General features: G+C 44.8%; 1 long non-coding RNA gene across 1 annotated transcript in view; it reads right to left on the bottom strand.

Moving 5' to 3' along the window:
- Nucleotides 1-1,438: 1,438 nt before the first annotated feature.
- Nucleotides 1,439-18,158, bottom strand: part of LOC143660307 (uncharacterized) — a 40,229-nt gene continuing 23,509 nt past the window's right edge. Inside the window, exons 2-3 of the long non-coding RNA XR_013163935.1 lie at nucleotides 14,819-15,053; nucleotides 1,439-1,533 (exon numbers count right to left, since the gene is read on the bottom strand). This is a non-coding gene — a long non-coding RNA (uncharacterized LOC143660307). The remainder of the gene's footprint in view (nucleotides 1,534-14,818; nucleotides 15,054-18,158) is intronic.

Genomic DNA, 18,158 nt, shown 5'->3' on the forward strand with positions numbered 1-18,158 from the left:
CTTAACAGCAGGAATGTATTGGTTCACGGTTTCAGAGCCCAGAGGGTTTGTTTCCTCCTGGGGTCGGTATCTTCTGGCTGGTTGGCAATCTTTGGAGTTTCTGACTTTTCCATTGTATGGCAAAGCACATGGCCATACCTTCCCCTTGCTCTTCTGGGTTCTGTTGACTTCCAACCTCTTCTTCCGTGTTCAATTTCCTTTGCTTATAAGAACTTCAGCCATATTGATTAAGGCCCATCCTCGTTCAGTTTGGGCCAACTTAACTAATGGCATCTTCAAAGTTCTTATTTACAGTGGGTCACACCCACTGGACCAGGGTGGGCGTGGGGAGTTTGGACCTGAACGTACCTGTGAGGGGGACATGATTCCACCTCCAACATTCAATGAGGTGGGTGGGGAAATAAAGTGCTCATGTGAGAAACACATTCCCCACAATACGGACGAGGAATTCTGAAACCACTCAACATGTACCCTGGGAACCGAACAATTAAGTAAATGGATTGTGGATGTTGGAAGTCAGGATTCACTATTGAAAAGAAAGGGAAGAAAAAGAAGATAAGGAGAATAAAATATCCATGTGGCAATTGGAGACCTCAGTTTGAATTCATATTTGGTTTAATTTAGATACATATGCTGCATATAGAAATGTATAGATACATGTGTGCACGCGTGGGGTAGTATGCACACACGTATTTCTTGACTTTGTCAGCTGAGAGGGCATAAAAGCAATGACACCCAAGGATCAATGAGCATATCTGGTTCCTAGATGTTGGTTTCAAATACCATCTTCCAATAAAAGGAGCCGGGGGACCTTGGAGAAATGGCTGATTCTAGGACTAGGGGGGGTTTTTTCAAATGAGCCTGGAGAATCCTGTTGTGTCATCAAGAGGAAGTGCTTAAAAGAATACACCTGCAGTGATCAGGGCTTTGTTAAAGGGGCACAAGAATCACCTGAAATAACCTCCAATGGCCAAAGCTAGAACTATTTGAGCAGCAGCAGGAGTTACTATTGGCTTATAACCCAAAGTATAAAATAAATATCCATGAGTCTATGCTGGTATAAATAAATGATTGAATAAATACATAATTGGGAAGAATAAATAAATCTGTGCAGAAAAATCCAAAATAGCTTATGTAGACAGATCATCTGCACTTAAAGAGGTGGAGCGTGACTCCCTGGTCCTTATACGTGGGCTTCTGCGGTGGCTTTCTTCCCGGAGAGTGCAGCAGAGAAAGGGAGACGATCAGAGGACCTTCACCAGGGAGGAAGGCGGCAAAGGCCACCTCAAGCCAGGTGATCAAGGTCAACATCAACCATCATAAGTCATGTAGAGAGCGTATACCCTTGATACGAAGGAATGAAGATGGCACTTTTACCTTTGTGTTCTTCCTTCCTCACACATGTGACCCCGGTCTAATCGTGATAAAACCAAATTGAGGGATGTTCTACGAAGCATCTGACCTGTACTCCTCAAACTGCCAAGGTCACCAAAAACAATGAAAGTTTGAGACGCTGTCACAGCCAAGAAGAGCCTAAGGAGACAGAAAGACTAAGTGTAATGCGGAATATTGGATGGTATCCTGGAAGGGAAAAAGGACATTGGGAAAAGTGGGGGAAATCCAATGCAAGTGTGGACTTCAGTGGACAATAAAGTATCAATATTGGTTCATTGATTGTGGCAAATGTGTCCTACTAATGTAAGATGTTAACAATAGGGGAAATTGGGTGTAGAGTACATGGGAATACTCTGTACTAGAATTCTGTAGCTCTAAAACTCTCCTGAAATAAAGATTAATTTTACAAAGTCATCATAACAGTAAAACAAAACAAGTACTCACCAGCTGGAACAGGCTCAGGAAGAATGGGAATTAACTGGGGCACCCAATATGCATCAAACCCTAGACTTTCCTTGCCCCATGAGCTCTTTAAATATTTGCAACAGCCCCGTGAGATGTGCAGTGTAATATGAATTTTCCAGATGTGGAAAGGGGTAGGCAAATGATCCAACATCACACAGCTGCTGTGGGTAAGAACAGAATTCCAATGAAGCTTAGATGCTTTTTTCTCCCCTTTTCTACCAAAACGCACAAGAAGAAGTTGTCATGGACCCTCTGGCTTCACCTCCTGCACCAACTACATTGCAGACTGGGGATGAAAGGGACATCTGCCCAGAGTCCAGAAGTTTTAGCTGTAATCTTCAACTAAGCAACCATCCACGTGGTAGCCTTGCTGTAAGACTCAGAGTGCTGTAGAGCCCTTGGCTTGACCAAAATCATGAAGGTTGGGGAGATGCCTGGACCCCTGGGAAGGGCCTTTTAGATCCTATGCTCTGTGTGGTCAGGCATGGGGACACGCAGGCAGAACTCTGGGGGAAGGCCATCTGAGCTCTGACTCCAGATAAGTATGGAACGAAAGACTTGTGCCCTGCTTACTCTGTCACTCTACTGCTCATGAACTATCACAAACTTTTTTTTTTTTTTGCATGGACAGACACTGGGAATCAAACTCGGGCCTCTGGCATGGCAGGCGAGAACTGTGCCACTGAGCCACCATCGCACTGCCCTATCACAACATTTTAATGCGGTGTTCAAGACCCCCTGATGGGAAACCCTAACTCTACCCTTTGCTGCCAGTTCTCCTACCGGCACTATGATCGTGCAGGGAGCAGGGACTGGAATTATGCCTCTGTGGTGGCTTCCACTGCTGTGTCCATTGTGGGTGCCCAATATCGAATGTTAGCTGCTGCTAATTTTGGTGCCCACGTGGTCACTCTGGCCACACTGGCTTTCTAGCATAGAAAAGCTCTGGGGCACACTGGGTCCAGATCTTAGGTTACGGGTTGGGTGACTTAAGGAAAACCTCTCTGAACCTCAGTTTCTTCATCGGTAACATGGGGTTCAGAACAGATTGTGGACAGAGTTGAATGACCCAGTACATCTGTGCTTGGCCAGAACAGGTGCTGGGGGAGTGCAAACATTATTATAACATCATTGCTACTCTTGAATGTCTCTACTTCCTTTCTCCCATCCTCTCCCCTTATGGAAGTGTCCCTTCCTCTCACCGTCACCCAACCAAGTCCTTCCCTATGTTGTACCTGTTTCTGACTTGTGTTCCCTGCATTGCCTGCACTTATTATGGGCTTCAGAGACTGCAATGGCTACCTGAGAGGAGGAGATGGGCTGGGATGGTATAGCTTTCGGAGATACAGCCCTTGCGGGCTTGAGGGAAGAATGGAGGTGTATTCTACTGGTTGGTTGGAAAGCTACCTTCCCCCGATGTCCAAGTTGCCTCATAGGGGTTTGGCTTGGGCACCAGGTAAAACCACCGGGTGGGGGTGAGTGATTCCATTGCTGGCAGCTGGTGTGGATCCCTCCTCCTGCCCAGGTGGGACCAGGCTCACAGCTCCTCTGTCCCAGGTCTCATTCCGTCTTCTCCACTCCCAGTGGGTGGTGCTGTCTGAGAACTGGACCAGGAGCAGCCCTTGAGCCTCTGTCTGAAGATGAGTTGCAACTACTCTGAAGGGCCAGGACTTCATCTCCCAACAGATCCTTCTGAAATGGCTTTGCATGGCATTGCTAACCCATAATCATCTTTTATGAAATAATGGTACCAGGAGTTTTTTCTCCTTTCTAAAATGTTCTTACTTAAAAAAATAGACAAAGGAAAAAGTTGTAACTTTCAGATAGTTTCTCCAATGAATGCATAAACTTTTTACTGGTTAGTGAAATCTAAGCACCTACATTGCAAGCCATCAGGACTCACAGAGCTTTATTCCTATGTGATAAATTCAGGTGCTAAATTCAGAAGTCCAGAATGAATGTTCCCAGATGCCTGCCTCTCTTAATACTCCTAAATTTGGAGGATGGTCATTTATATTTCTGTGACTTTCTTAATATTAATATCATTATGAAAGAACAAATCCTTTTCTTTCATTCAATTTTTGTTTAATGGTGGAGAAAGATTCCAGAGCAACTGATTTAAACACCATTCAATCTGCTCTTGAGAGAAAGAATTCAGAGATGCAGTGGGTCAGATAAAGCTTCTCCTCTCCCCAAAAGGCCACTCGGATGGGATTTAAGTGTCTTTGTTCCCTTGACTCCAGTTGCAAGAGATACATGTCATTTCGAGAAGTATGGAACTAATTGAGGAATATGTCCAGCTCTTGTAGGGGTGAACAGGGCAGATAAATAAAAACTCCATTGCACATAAATCTTCGATCCCAACATCAAAGAAGCAGGATCCTGTTAAGTGTATTTGTATAATGCAGTAATTTATGCAAAAAGCAGCTTTGATAAATGTCCCCTAATTTATTGTCATGTATCTCAAATCAAAGTCAAACATTTACAGCCTGCTCCTGAAGGAAGCCAGGCCTCAGCAAGCCAAAGGAGTTTGAAGTAGGTAAAGCTATGTTGGGCAAAAGGTTAAACAGGATCTGGTTTGAATGTTAAGAACTTTCTACAAATTATGGTGAAAGAAAGAGGGGAGTAGTTTGGCTTCTAAAAACAAAACGAAGCAGAGTTCTCCCAGACATTTTTCTTCCAAGGGCAGACATGACTCGTGTACTGAAATAGTCTTAAGGGAACAGAACAAGGGGGTGAGTAGATCTTTTCTTTTTAACCTACAATCACAGTAAGACAAATCATCATAATAATGTTCACCAGCATTTATTGGACCCTTATCATACATACCAAGCACTGTTCTAAGCATTTTGCATTCATTGTCTTGTCATGGCTCGTGAATATCATTATGAGGGAGTATTCTTACCAACCTCATGTTACTGCTGGGGAAACTGAGGCAGCACATTACGTGTGGAGTTAGAAATCCTAGGGGGCAGTGGAGCATTGGTGAGTGAGTACCTAGCCATAGGCACCTTTCCTCCTGCAGTTGTTCATTTCCTTGATGAGCATCTGTCCCAGGGGTCGGTGGGAGTCATGGTGAGTTGGAAGAGAATCCCCAAAGGGTGAGGGCCCAGGGAGACCTTGGCTTGAAACCCCATCTCTACCATTTCCCAGCTGTGTAATTCTAGGCAAATCCTTAAGCATGCTAAGCCTCAAAATATCCATCTGTAGAATGGGCCAAATAGTAGCCCACTCACTGGGGCTGTCATGAAGATTGAATGAGGTCACACCAGCTAAGCACCTGGCAAATGCATAATCAATGGATTGTTAGAGTACCACGCCCTGGTCCCAGAATATAGAAGAGCTTTGGGCTCCCCAAGCTAAACTCCAGGAAGCAGTCACAATTCCAAGACGGGGAAGATGAACTGGCCTTTGTAACATGGTATTTAAAATTTTCAGTCTGAAGGGCTTTGCTTGCTCATGATCCCTATAAAATAAACTTACAACTCCAGTAGTAGCATAGTCACAGACAGCAGCTGTTTAAAAAATTTTACTGCCCATCTGGTGGCTTGGCCTGGTCTTTAAGCTGGTTCCAGGAGAAAGAGCTTTGCTCTGTGATTCCTCCAGCTGGTAACTGGTATTGCAAACCCATATCCAGATCTCAGCCTTCTGGTTAATAAACCAAGTGAGGGAACGGACTTGGAAAGGGCAGGATGTTTCCCCACCCGAAAGGGTTTAGCCTCTGAGGCCTGGATCATGAAGCTGGGCTGGTTTCTGTCTAAGGCAAGGCCCTTGGCAGTTGTAAATCTCATGGTAAAAAGAATGTGGGGGCTTAGAGGGGTGTGGGGCCATGTTTGCCATCGACTTGTTGGCTTCTTTCAGTTCTGGTTGCCACAGATCATGGGGGAAGACAAGACCCTTCTTATCCAGATGGTGGCTGGAAAGTTACACCACTTGACTTTTGAAAGAGACTAACAAAGTACATCCCCCCCCGCCACTTGCACCCCCAATGGGTGGGTCTGGATGCTTTAGCACTGAGTCCACACCACACTGGATTAGCCCAGAACATGCACTATGAGAGGGAGCCAGAACTGAAAGAGTTTGGTCCTTGGGTTTGAATCCCAGGAATACCACTTATTAGTTAAGTGAATCTTGAATATATTCCTCAGCTGCTCAGCACTCTAATTCCCTCACATATAAAAGGGAATTTTAATAATGCCTTCCCAGGGCTGTTTCATCATATGGGATAAGGGACCTAGTCTACTGCCCAGAGTTGGGTTTGATAAATGTTCCCTTTCTTGGCCTCAGTTTCCATGGCTGTTTTTTTGGCATGGGCAGGCTCCAGGAATCGAACCTGGGTCTACGGCATGGCAGGCAAGAACTCTACCGCTGAGCCACTGCTGCACCATTGCACCAACCTCACAGTGCTTAGGGCTTGAGCATTTGCTTTCCCCTGACAGTGCTGCTATGAGAATTAATTGAGAGCATGCATGCAAAGCAGCTAACTCAAACAATGGTACACTGCCCACTTCCCTCATTACCCCCTACCCAATTATAAAGTGGAGGACCTAGGGAACTTAAAAATCAAATCAAATGCAAAAATCCACATTGCTTCTCTCTGGGTAAAAGTCCCAGTTAAAACCCAGCAACTTTTGAAAGACAGCTAAAGAAAGGGTGTGGTGTTTCATTAAGAGCATTGACCGACCGAGAGCACCATAGCTTTGGCAGGACGTCACATGTGCCCTTTAGGTGCCCAAATCCCACAGTTCCTGAGAAGTGGCTCTTGGACAGCAGCTGCCATGTTGCCTACAGAGCCCTAGGCCAGGCACCCAGGGGGTAGACAAAGAGGGCTTTTCCTGTTCCTCCACACTTCTTGGGTTCCCAGCCGAAAGGAGAGGACAAAGCTCTTCCACCGAGTGCTGTAGTCCTTAAAGCACCCTGCCATGTCACCCAAAGGTGAGTGCCACTCTGCAAACAGCCCAGCAAGTCAGTATTTGATGGCCACCTGCACCACCACTCCACCTTACTCCCTCCTCCTCCTAACCCCACCTCCAAATACACCCCAGAAAATGGCCACTACCAAGGTTCCTGCAGTGTCCCAAGGAATACGTACTGAGTCCTGTGTGCCAGCAGGGAGATATCTTGTCCATTCCATTTCCAGCTGCACATAATGTCCTGATAGCTCCAATGTGGATTTTGCTGAGGCTGTTTTTGTTTGTGTATCTGCATGCCTCTGGGTACTGAACAGACCAGCCTAATTAGAAGTGGAAGAGGGTATAGTTTTCTTTTGCTTTGCTTACTTATATTTTTAAGTTCTTTCAGTTGCCCAGAAATCTTCCTTTGTTTGGTTTAGCAGGGATGTTGTTAAAGTATTTGGTGCTTTTGTGCAAATTAGAAAATGATGCCCCCTCCAGGCAGGCACATGGTTTGTCAAGTGCACAGTACCTTTGTGCAGAGAAAATGGTGTCCCTTCCTCTGGGCGGGTGCAGTCCTGCAATGGGGACCTGGTTTGATAACTTTAGCTCAGGCTGGATTTCAGGCCCCATTTGTACTTCAGAAGGGCCTTTGTGCAGTGAACAGCCTGTGCATTTGTACATGGCAGCCCTCCTCCTGGGAGGATTGTCTTTTATCCCAGAAGTTTGGGAGCTGTAGTCTTCTCTGATATGAGAACTTTCTGAAGATGGGGAATAGCACCACATAGGGGATTGAGGGCAGGAATGGAACTTACAGGGAACCAGCTTTCTGGAGTGTCTGGAGGGTAGAGGAGGAAGAGAAAGGACAGGAAGATGTGGGGGAGAAAGTCAAGGCTTGTACTGTGTCTTCTGGGGTAGCCGGCAGTGTGGGGTGATTTGACAGCTCTCCCAAGGCCTTGCCTGTCTGTAAAGAGCCCCACCATCAGTTCATCCTGGCCTTCTAGGTAGGAGCAACTTCACAGCCTGCAACCTGTCCAGTCACACAGGGCCCTGGGCTCAGAGGGACCCTATGCTTGCTTTAATGTTCTGCTGTTGTCACCCTGAAACTCTTAATACTTTTAAACAAGAGGCCCTGCATTTTCATTTTATGCTGGGCTCCTCAAATTATGTAGCCAGTCCTGACTTCAATCCTTGGGTCGTTTTCATATAGATGTATTTATTTATATATGCTTTCATTCGGCCAATATTTCTTGAGCATCCACTTTGTTTCAGATGCTTGAGAAGCAGCAATGAAAAAAGCGAGGTCCTGGCTCTCAGGGTGCACATAGGCCACAGGAGTAGGTGGGGAGGAGGCAGAGTATTGACAAACGAATGCCAAATGGGACAACTTCCGAGGATGAGGAGCTGGGTAAAGTATGTGAAGCGGGGTAACGGGATGCAGAGGGCTTGGCGTGGGGGTCCTTCTGACTAGGCTATTGGAAAAGCCTCTCTGAGAAGTGACATTTGAGCTGAGATCCACATAAGGAAATAATCAACAGGCCATGGGGGAGTGGAAGCTGGATTCTGAAGGAAAGGAACCGCAACTGAAAAAGGAGAAGATGGAATAGAGTTCAGGTTATGTGGGGCCTTGTAGGCTTGGAAATGGCTGTAGGTTTTAAGTACTCTGATGGTGTGGGGAAGTAGCAGCAGTCATCGTGATTGCTACCCATTAACTGACTACTTTGTGCCAGGCATTTGACAAATTTTTACTCTTTTTTTATCAGCCATGCAAGTTACATATTATTCCCATTTTCCAGATGAAGAAACTGAGATCCAGACGCCTGAGGTCAACAGCTCATAGTAAAGCTGCGATTAGAACTCAGATCTGATTGCAAGGGCACTGCTCACTTCTTTGCACTTTCAGTCAACACTGGGCGACGTCGCGTTCTGGCGCCTGAGGGCTGGGGGCTTTCCACTGGGGCGATGACTCCCTGAATGTCATATGTCTCTTCTTGGGCTGCTCACCAGCCCTGGAGATGATAGATGAAGCAATCTGTCCTGGAGATCATGTAGAAATTTGATCCTATGATCGCTTGAATAGAGCCAGCTGGGTGTAGCTGTTTAGGAGACACAAACAAGAACTTGGTCCAAGATACCTTTGTTCAACACAGAGTCTTGGCTATGCCTAACTTCAAGTCCAGAAGACAGGGAGAGACCAAAGCATATTAATTAGTTCTAATGGAACTCTTTAAAATCATGCTTTTCTTTAGTTCAGTGGGCTAGAAATGGCAAGTTGATTTTTATTTTGGGATGGGTGCCAAAACCTCTTGATCTATGTGCCTGTTTCAATTAGATTTTAGAACCAATATGGGCAGGACACAGTTCCAAGCCCTGATGAAGATACAAAGGACTTCCAAGCTGATAGAGTGGGCTAGATGGGGTGTGTCTTTCAAGACAGACTATAGGGCCAAGGTATGTTGAAGAGGATGCATGGAGGTTCTAAGGAAAGGCAGGTTGCATTCAATTAGTGGAATTTATACACTGAAGCAACAAATACTGAGCACCTACCATGTACCAAACACTGGAAGACAGCATTGAGCGAAATGGTCAAAAATCTCTGCCCTCATGGAGCTCACGTTCTAGAAAGGGAGATAGACAATACAGAAGTAAAAAAAAATAATAATAACTTTAGGCAGTGAAGGAGGCAAACAAGAAAAGTGAAGAAAGTGACTGGTGGAGGAGGCAACTTTAGATTCAGTTGTCAGGGAGGATGTCTTTCGTTGGTGATCTTCAGGCTTCAACACAAAGGATGAACAAATAAGAAGAGAAAGGTTTCAGAAAGGAACAGCAGTCAAGAGTTGAGGAATCACACACAGCAATTCTGTTATATGTGCTTTTGGTTTATTGTGCAGTCCTTTGATGTAGGAGAGTACATTATCATAACAGCATCTCAAAAATAGAATGATACCTAAACCAAGCATGGCACGCCAGTAGAGGTGATGTGCAATCCACCTTATTTCTGTGACAACACTGATTGCAAAGCAGCTATTAATATCTGGGTGCTTTGGGAATGTTTGTGTTTCTTTCTTGTAATTTTTTTTTAATTAATAAAAAAGCAAAAAAACAATATATATCTGGGTGCTGGTCTTGATTCTACTATGGATTCATCATGTTACCACATGTATAGGTCACTTAACCTTTCTGGGTTACTCTCAGGAAAAAAAGGGCCAGGCAGAACTTACAGATCTCAAAGTCCTAAAGGTCAATGATTCCATGATCTAATTGATCAAAACCAAACCGCCTGATGTGTCATTGGGAACACATGGATTCCCCCGCTTTGGCAGAAAATTACATTACCAGATTCTGACCTGGGATCACAGCAGAGATTGTGAGCTGGGGTAGAGCTCTCAGCCTAAGGAACCAGCTTGAGCTTCCCAGGAGCTCTGGGGATGCAGCCTGACCGGCAGCCACATGTGTCTTGGATTAACATTATTTTCTTAATGACAACAGCTCTAAACCCTACCCATTTTACTATTGAGTTACTCAGCTCAGTTTTAGTATCACTTACACATAAATGCCATCTCCAGCTGATGAGTCCGCTGTTTTGATTTTACTTCCCCTCCCCACTTCCTTGCCTAGGTGTTTATTGGAGCCACCAAAAATAAAATGAATAGACCATAGGGCTGTTTTCAGAGAAAGTGAGACACGTTTTTGAACCTATGCATGAAAAAAGAACCAAGAAAGAAAAATGTTTGTTGTGCATCTTTGGCAATTTTCTTTTGGTGTCTTGTCCACCTGGGATTCACGGTGACAAATGAAAGACTAAAGAATAGCATTTTGGACAATGGTGGAAAAATACATGGAAACAAATGAGCAAAAGGGAATGACTGTCTTTCAATGCCCGCTTGGTCTATGGCTGGAGTTCAAATAGATCCTTAATTTCGATGACATCAGACCTTTGGTGAGAGCCCTGTCCTGGAGACCTGCAGCTGTGGCCCAAACTATCCTGTGGGATGGAAATGACCCCCCCTTTGATTTTTGGTTGAAAGAGAGCCTTCGGTATCAGCACCAGCTTCTCGAAATATTTTATCAGAATTGAGGGTGACAAGAAAAGGAATACCACTTGAAAATCTCTCCACAAAGTGCCTGTGCCTCCATTTTCCAAATTTGTAGAATTAAGTGCTGTTTTCAGAATCCTGTGGTTTCCTCAGCACACGTCTTCTCTCCTCACACTCACCTCCCTTCTGTCAACAACATTCTCCCAGGCCATCTCCTCAGGGTTTCTCTCGCAGGCTGTGTCTACACTAAGTCAGCTAGTCACTGCAAAGTTCAAGAGAGCCCCCTAATTAATCTGTGAGTTAAGCACAGTGCCAAATGTATGGACCCATTTTTATAATCTTTTGCCCATTTTTGGCTGAAAATACTCAATATGTCATAATCAGACAGCTCCCAAAAGCCAATCGAACAACCATGTCAATGGTTTTTCTTTGTTTTTGAAACTTATTATCTTTAATTTTTTGATAGATTTCATACACACATAGACCAAAATTCCAACAATATGTTCAGTGAAAGTTTTGTTCCAATCCATTGCTGGGCACCTGCCCAGTTGTCACACCACAACAAAGGGTTCCTCTCAGCTAACGCAAGCACGTGATCTTGTGTCTTCCCTTCCTTCCTCAAAGGTAGCACCTTACACACATTGGCCACCTATTTGCCACTTCTTTGATCAAATGGTTCATGTCTGAAATTATGTTTGCTGAGCTGCTATACTTACCTCTAGGGTCAAATGAGCTAGTTAGTAGTAAAAGACTGAAAAAAAGATGAAGGAAGCTATATACATCGTTAGATACCTGGACGAGGACGAGGGGATTGGGGATGGTCCCACCCTTTGGGGAACATTTTTTCAAAATGGAATATTTATTTACCCCTTACCTCACCCAAAAGACCATTCTGGAATTCACAGCAGTTTAAAATTAGAAGGGCCATTAGGAGAGCAAGAGAGAGAGGAAGGAGAGAGATCCCGGCTCTGGCCCCTTGGTGAGGTCCGTTCGGTGAGGTTGAACAGTGTTTGCTCTCTGCTGGGAAATAACAATGGTTTCTACCAGAGGCTGCACAGAGGGCCCAGGAGGATGAGAAGCCATAGGACCCCAGAGTCCTCGAGAGGAAGCCCACAAGTTCATCACAACTGTTCTGTGCAGACATAACTCGTGGCTTGGAGATGCCTGAATACTCGGGCTGTACTAGAGGGTGCATAGAAGGCTGCAGACTTCCACTGCCAACACCCTCACAGGGCTGAAGACTCAATGTCACACGCCAGAACCTCCAGGCATCCTGGCCAGGCTACACCCGCCCTGAGAGTGAGAAGCCCAAACCCATTCATGCTAGCTCAGAAGATAGCATGCTAGCTCATGTTCTCTTAGTAGATATGGAAGCCTGAGTTCCTCTGCTTAAGGAACTTGCTATTTATGATGCTACTAATCAGATAATTGGTGAATTACTTAATAGAAAATGAGGGTGAATGCCTGACGAACTATCTACCGACAACCTCCCATTGCAGTGATGACGCCTGCCCTTCACTGAAAGGCCACAAACTCTGGGAAGATGGAACTAACGATTACCTTGTTCCAAAATGAAAGTATTTCTAATAAGGGAATAAAGGAGAGCAGGCCAAACTCTTCATGTGATGGGCGCAATAGTGAGACAATGAGAAGGAATGTGATTTTTCCAGAGCAAGAAAACGTGGGTCTGTTAATTACTCCATGGCACCTCTCCATGTCTCCTGTGTCTTCTTGCAGCTGCTTTTGTTTTGTGATGCAGTTTGACATCCCTGGGGTTTTCCGTCCTGGGATTTGACATGGAGACAGCTCCTCTCAGCTTTGGGCCGCTTACCTGGTATTTATTCTGCGCAGAGCCAGACCTCAGCGGCAGGTCCCGTGCTGTGGACAGTGTTTCTCATGAGGACATGGGGGGAGGGGGGCAGTGCCGTCTCTTCTGGAGAAATCTGAGTTCTGGTTTTCAGATGTCAGATAGTCATGGAGACCTCAGAGCCCTGCTCTCCTTTGGAACTTGTGTCCAAACTCAGGGCAAAGGACCAACGTACTTTGTGGGTGACAAATGCTACAAGTTAAGTTCCACGAAGGGGCTTTTTCATATAGATGGGGACCGCTTTTTTAATTCTCTCCCTCTCAGAAAAATCAATGGAGAAATAGTTTCTCTTCACCTACCCGTTGGTTGCCTCTCAAATTCCATAATCACTTTATGAGATTGCTTAATACCGCATTGATTTGGGTTGTTCAATTGGCAATTGGGAATTATATGGCTGGGAAGTGCAGAATATTTTCAACCTCATATTTCATGTTCTATTAGTTGAAAACATAATTTTTAAGATGTGTATTATTAATGACACAATAAAATCTCATTAGCGGATGGGGCTGATAGATGTGGTTTATCTAACATTAAGCAGAAATTGGCATCTTGAGGGGAGTATCAAGATTCTGTGATCCCAGACACTGATATTGAACAAGCAGGGGCCTGGAGCAATTCGCTATTGATTAGATGGTGCAAGTAATTATATTTACCGAGCCGTTTTATTGGGTGGGGCAGAAGGTGAGGTGGTTCTTCTTTAGAGTGCAGAGAGAGCAATCAACAAAGATGTTGTCAGCCAAAGCCTCAGAGCCAGCATGATTTTCTCGAGCTTTACTCTGGACTTGCTCTGGCCCTGATCATTAATTAGAAATGCAGCCCATGCTGGAAGGTGCTCAGTGGCTTCCCTGGGTCCAAATGCTTGAGTTTTCTGGCACTTTCTTCATATGGCTTTATTTTTGTTTGTTTTTTAGTTTCCTTGTATGTCTTAAAATAGGGCTAAGTCCTAGCATTTCATTCATTCCCCCTCTCCACGCTTCCCACCACTGCCATCACCACTGCAACCACCGGCACCCCCATTACGGGTACCAACAAATCCAGTAGCGTTGACATCACCGCTACCATGATTACAAATAGTGTTGCCACCGTTAGAATGCCATCATTGCTACGGCCACCACCACCACCACCTCCATTGTCACTTCCATGACCAACACCACCACCACCAACACAAATATCATCAGCCACCACTGCTCACCACCACCATTACCAACACAACTATGCTACCACCCCAAAACCACAACCGTCACATCATCATTGCTAACACCACCGTCACCACCAACAGCACTGCCACCACCATGCTACCTGCCAGGAAGCAGCAGCTATGTTTGACAGTCATAGGTTTGAAGCCCAGATCTGCTGTTGCGTCCTCCTCCTTGGTATTACCACTTGACTCAGGGGGTTGTGGTCTACTGAAAGGACTAACAGGTGCTAAGGGATCCATATGGTTTCTATCCTCCTCTTTCACAGTCTTCATCCACTGCTCTGCTGTAAGCCACCATCTTCTCTTGCTTTGATGCCTGCAATGGGTTTCTAGCTGGTCTCCTTCCTCTTCCTCTTGTCTCCTGATAGATGGATGGCAACAATAGTGCCAGTTCTTAGCCCCTCCCTCTATACACCCCCTTTACAGTATGACTTTTCACTTCGTGTCACCAAAAGGTGGAGACTGTTTCCCCGTACTTTGAATCTGGACTGGCTCTGTGACTTTCTTTGGCTATAGAATGTGAGCAAAGTGACGGCACAGAAGTTCTCTCCAGAGGCATTGCTGCATGTGCGTTTTTTCTTGGACTACATGGAGAAGAGATAAGTCACCCCAGCCCAGCTATCCTAGACAAGTTGACACCTAGGTAACCCAGTTACAGGTGTATGAACAAGCCCAGCCCAAATCAGCCAAGCCTAGCTGATCCACAGACTTGTGACAAATAATAAATCACATTTTCCCTACAAAGATAAATGTTGTTCTAAGCCACCGTGTTTCAGGAAAGTTTGTTATGCAACAGTATTATAGCACTGAGTAACTGATACACCCTTTTTGTTTCAGTTTGCAAGCTGCCAGGATGCAATATACCAGAACTGGAACAGCTTTCAAAAAGGGAAATTAATAAGTTACAAGTTTATAGGTCTAAGCCTATAAAGATGTCCAAACTAAAGCATTCAGAGAAAGATACCTTAATTTAAGGAAGGTTGGTGGGTCAGAAACACCTCTGTCAGCTGGGAAGTCATGTGGCTGGCATCTGCTGGTCCCTTACTCCTGGGCTCCATTGCTTTCAGCCTCTGTTCCTATGGGGGGTTCCTCACTTTGCTTCTCTGGGGTTTACTTGCATCTCTTGGCCTCCCTCGACTCTCTCCAGGTCTTGGCTTGCTTAACATCTCATGGCGACCTCTGCTGGGCTCCAAGCATCTCTGTGGAGATAATCGAATCAACATTTACAACCTACAGGATTGGATCAGGTTTAAAAGAAAGGCTGACTCCACAAGATTGAATCAGGATGAAAGCATGGCACACCCTCGAATTCACTCTTTACCCAACCATTAGCATAATTTTCTTATAATGTGAGTAAGATCATGTCACCCACTGCCCCAACCCCCATCACTTTGCATCATTTTTCAGTAACTTCCCACTGCATTTAGGACAGAACTCAAGTTAGAATGGCCGCCTGACCCTACAAGTCTGGTCTCTGCCTGGGTTACTGGCCTCCTTTTATAGACCTACCTGTGGCCCCTCCTTCCCAGCCTCCCAAGCCTTTTCTACTCTTTGAATTACCAAAGTGTTCTCCTGCCTCCTGGTATTTGTAACTGCCCATCCCTCTGCCTAGACGTTCTCCCCATTATCCCTACTGGGCATTGTGAACTCCTTCCCCTTCTTTCAGGTCCAGTTTAAACCTCTCTTCTTCAGAAAGGCCGTCCTTGACTGCCATATTTTGGAAGATTCCTTTGTTATCGGTCTCAGCCCCTCATTCATTTCCTTTACAAAAATTATTACAACTCATAATTATTTAGTCTCCTCCTAACCCCCTTTATTTGGTCCGTCTCTCCCACTAGAATATAAACCCCACGAAGGCAGGGACCCCATCTCATCTGTTCATCATGGAATTGTTGATGGTTAGCTTAGAATCTGAATCAGAGTAGACACTTAATATGCAATTTTTCTATCCTTACAAAGATAATAGTCTTGTCAGGTACTGTCCTAAATGCTTTACATATATTTATCTATTTCATGCTCACAAAAGCTAAGAGGTAAGTAGCAAGATTATTCCCATTTTACAATAAAGAAAGTGGAAGTATAAAGAAGTTGAGTGTTCAAAGACACACACTAGAAGGCGGTGTTGGCAGGATCTGAACCCAGGAGCTGGGCACCACCATCGGAGCCCTTAGCTGGTGCCGTAGGCCCTGGGCTGGTGTCATGGTATTTCCATTTTACACATGAAGAAAATTGAAGTTCTGATCATGGTGGGGACTTGTTTTAGGGTCACCAGAGTGTTATGAGGAAGAAGGAGTTAAAGCACAGGCCGCCTGACTCTGGGACCTTAGATTCAACCACCGCCCGTGCTGGGGCATCAGGAATCTGCTGGCCACTGCCGTTGCCTTCCCCGGAATTCCCTTTCCCAGCTCGCCTCTGTTGAGACATTCTTCAAGGTCTGGCCTTGCCAGGCCCTCCTCTGCTCTCCCTTCTCTGAGCCCCCACACCACTCCGTTCCAGTACTGACCACAGTGCACTGGAATGATGCTCTTTCTTCCCAAGGAAATGAGTGACACCCAAGCCTGCCCTACCCCCCTATCTGTAGCGTAGTTCTTGGCACCTGATGGGGGGCTTCATATCTGTGGTTTGAGGTTTACACCTCCATTTTCTTTATTTCCATTCCTGAAGACAGACTTTATTTTTCCCTATTAAAGGCAAGTTCCATGCCCAGACCAGAGTGCAAAGATGTGTATATGAAGAATTGCATCACAGCATTGTGTATAACAGCAAAACAAAAGGAAATAAGCTAAATGGCCATCAAACAGGAATTGGTTTAATATATGATTGTTCATCCACAATAACTAAATACTAGTTAAGTATTTTAAAAGACCATGTAAAACTCTATCTACTGACAAGAAAATGTTTGAAATATATTATTGAATTTAAAAAGCAGATTACAAAAATTGTAATACGGTATGACACTTTCATTGCTATTTTAATGGATAATGCCTAAGGGAACAAGGACATCTGTAAACAAATTGGACAGAGACAGACTGGAAAGCCACAGACCAATTCACCAGTATGGTCATATCCACTAGGGGGACGATGGACTTTTACGTTAATTTTCTTTATCTTTTTCTGTTCTCTTTTGAATTATTTCAAACAATAAGCATAGATAATAAGCACTAAATGCTACAGTGATTGTCTTTTAATGCTGTCCAGTTGTTCTGTGGCCAGATCTTATTCCTTCATCATATTCCCAGGTGGCACTGAACTCCAGAGAAACGCAGCTGAGTGCTCTGCGGTTTTCCAAGGACATTCAAAGGGATGGAAGGTGCCTGGTGATGACTGGACCTGGGACTTCACAGACAGGAGGAACAGGGACATCGGACTTGTTGGTCCTTGAGAGAAACTCCTTGCTGACTCTCTGAGGAGGTTGGATCTTAAAATCCTCAACATGGAGTTTCAGCAGGGCCGCCAAGCTCCCAGCTTTCAGAGGATGTCACCTCTGCTCTCTTAGGTGCACTCCACACTTTAAGAAAACATGTACCAATATCCCAACATAGGAGAGGACATTTGTCACTTCTTCACATACAGTGTACTCCCACCACTCCTGACCAAGAGGTGTCCGGTCTTGTTTGGAGCAGACTCCTCCTTCCCCACTGGCCCCCAGAAGAATTGGAGCAAAACATGTCTCTTTGGATAAGCTCTTAGCATCAGGTTGTCCAGTAAAAATTAAAATGTTCCTATATTTTAATAGCCCCCATGTTCTATTGGGCAAATGGAGAAGTTTCCAAACCACGGATAAAATCAGTTCAGTTCAACAAAACATTTATTTTTATTGTGTGATAGGGTTGAAGGACACAAAATTCTTTTCTTAATTCATTCATTCAACAAGTATGTATTGGAAGTGTCATGAGACAGATACTGGGCTCTGTGCTGATCATCTCCATGGGAGGAGACAGAGCTGTGAACGGGTCATCTCACTATAACGACCCGGGTCTCCGTTCTGACATGTAGAAGGGCTTCTATGAAATAAGTGGTCATGTGGGCTTCAGGGATGACAACTAGGTCCCTTGGTGTAGATTGTCATTAACTCACCTGACACTTCTATTCTAAGTAAAGAGCATCCAAGAGTATCCCCTTCTCAAGATACTTTACTTTCATCTGCAGAAGAGTCTCCATATTGATTTTGTTCGAACAGAACATATTATTGTTGTCTGCCATAAAATTGTCATGATTTTTAGGGAAATCTATAAAAACTACAATGCAAATGGGCACCCCTTAGGTAGGACCTCTTGTGCAGTGTGCAACCGGCACAGCTGTAC

This window comes from Tamandua tetradactyla, chromosome 16, assembly GCF_023851605.1.
Source record: "Tamandua tetradactyla isolate mTamTet1 chromosome 16, mTamTet1.pri, whole genome shotgun sequence".
NCBI classification, from domain to species: domain Eukaryota; kingdom Metazoa; phylum Chordata; class Mammalia; order Pilosa; family Myrmecophagidae; genus Tamandua; species Tamandua tetradactyla.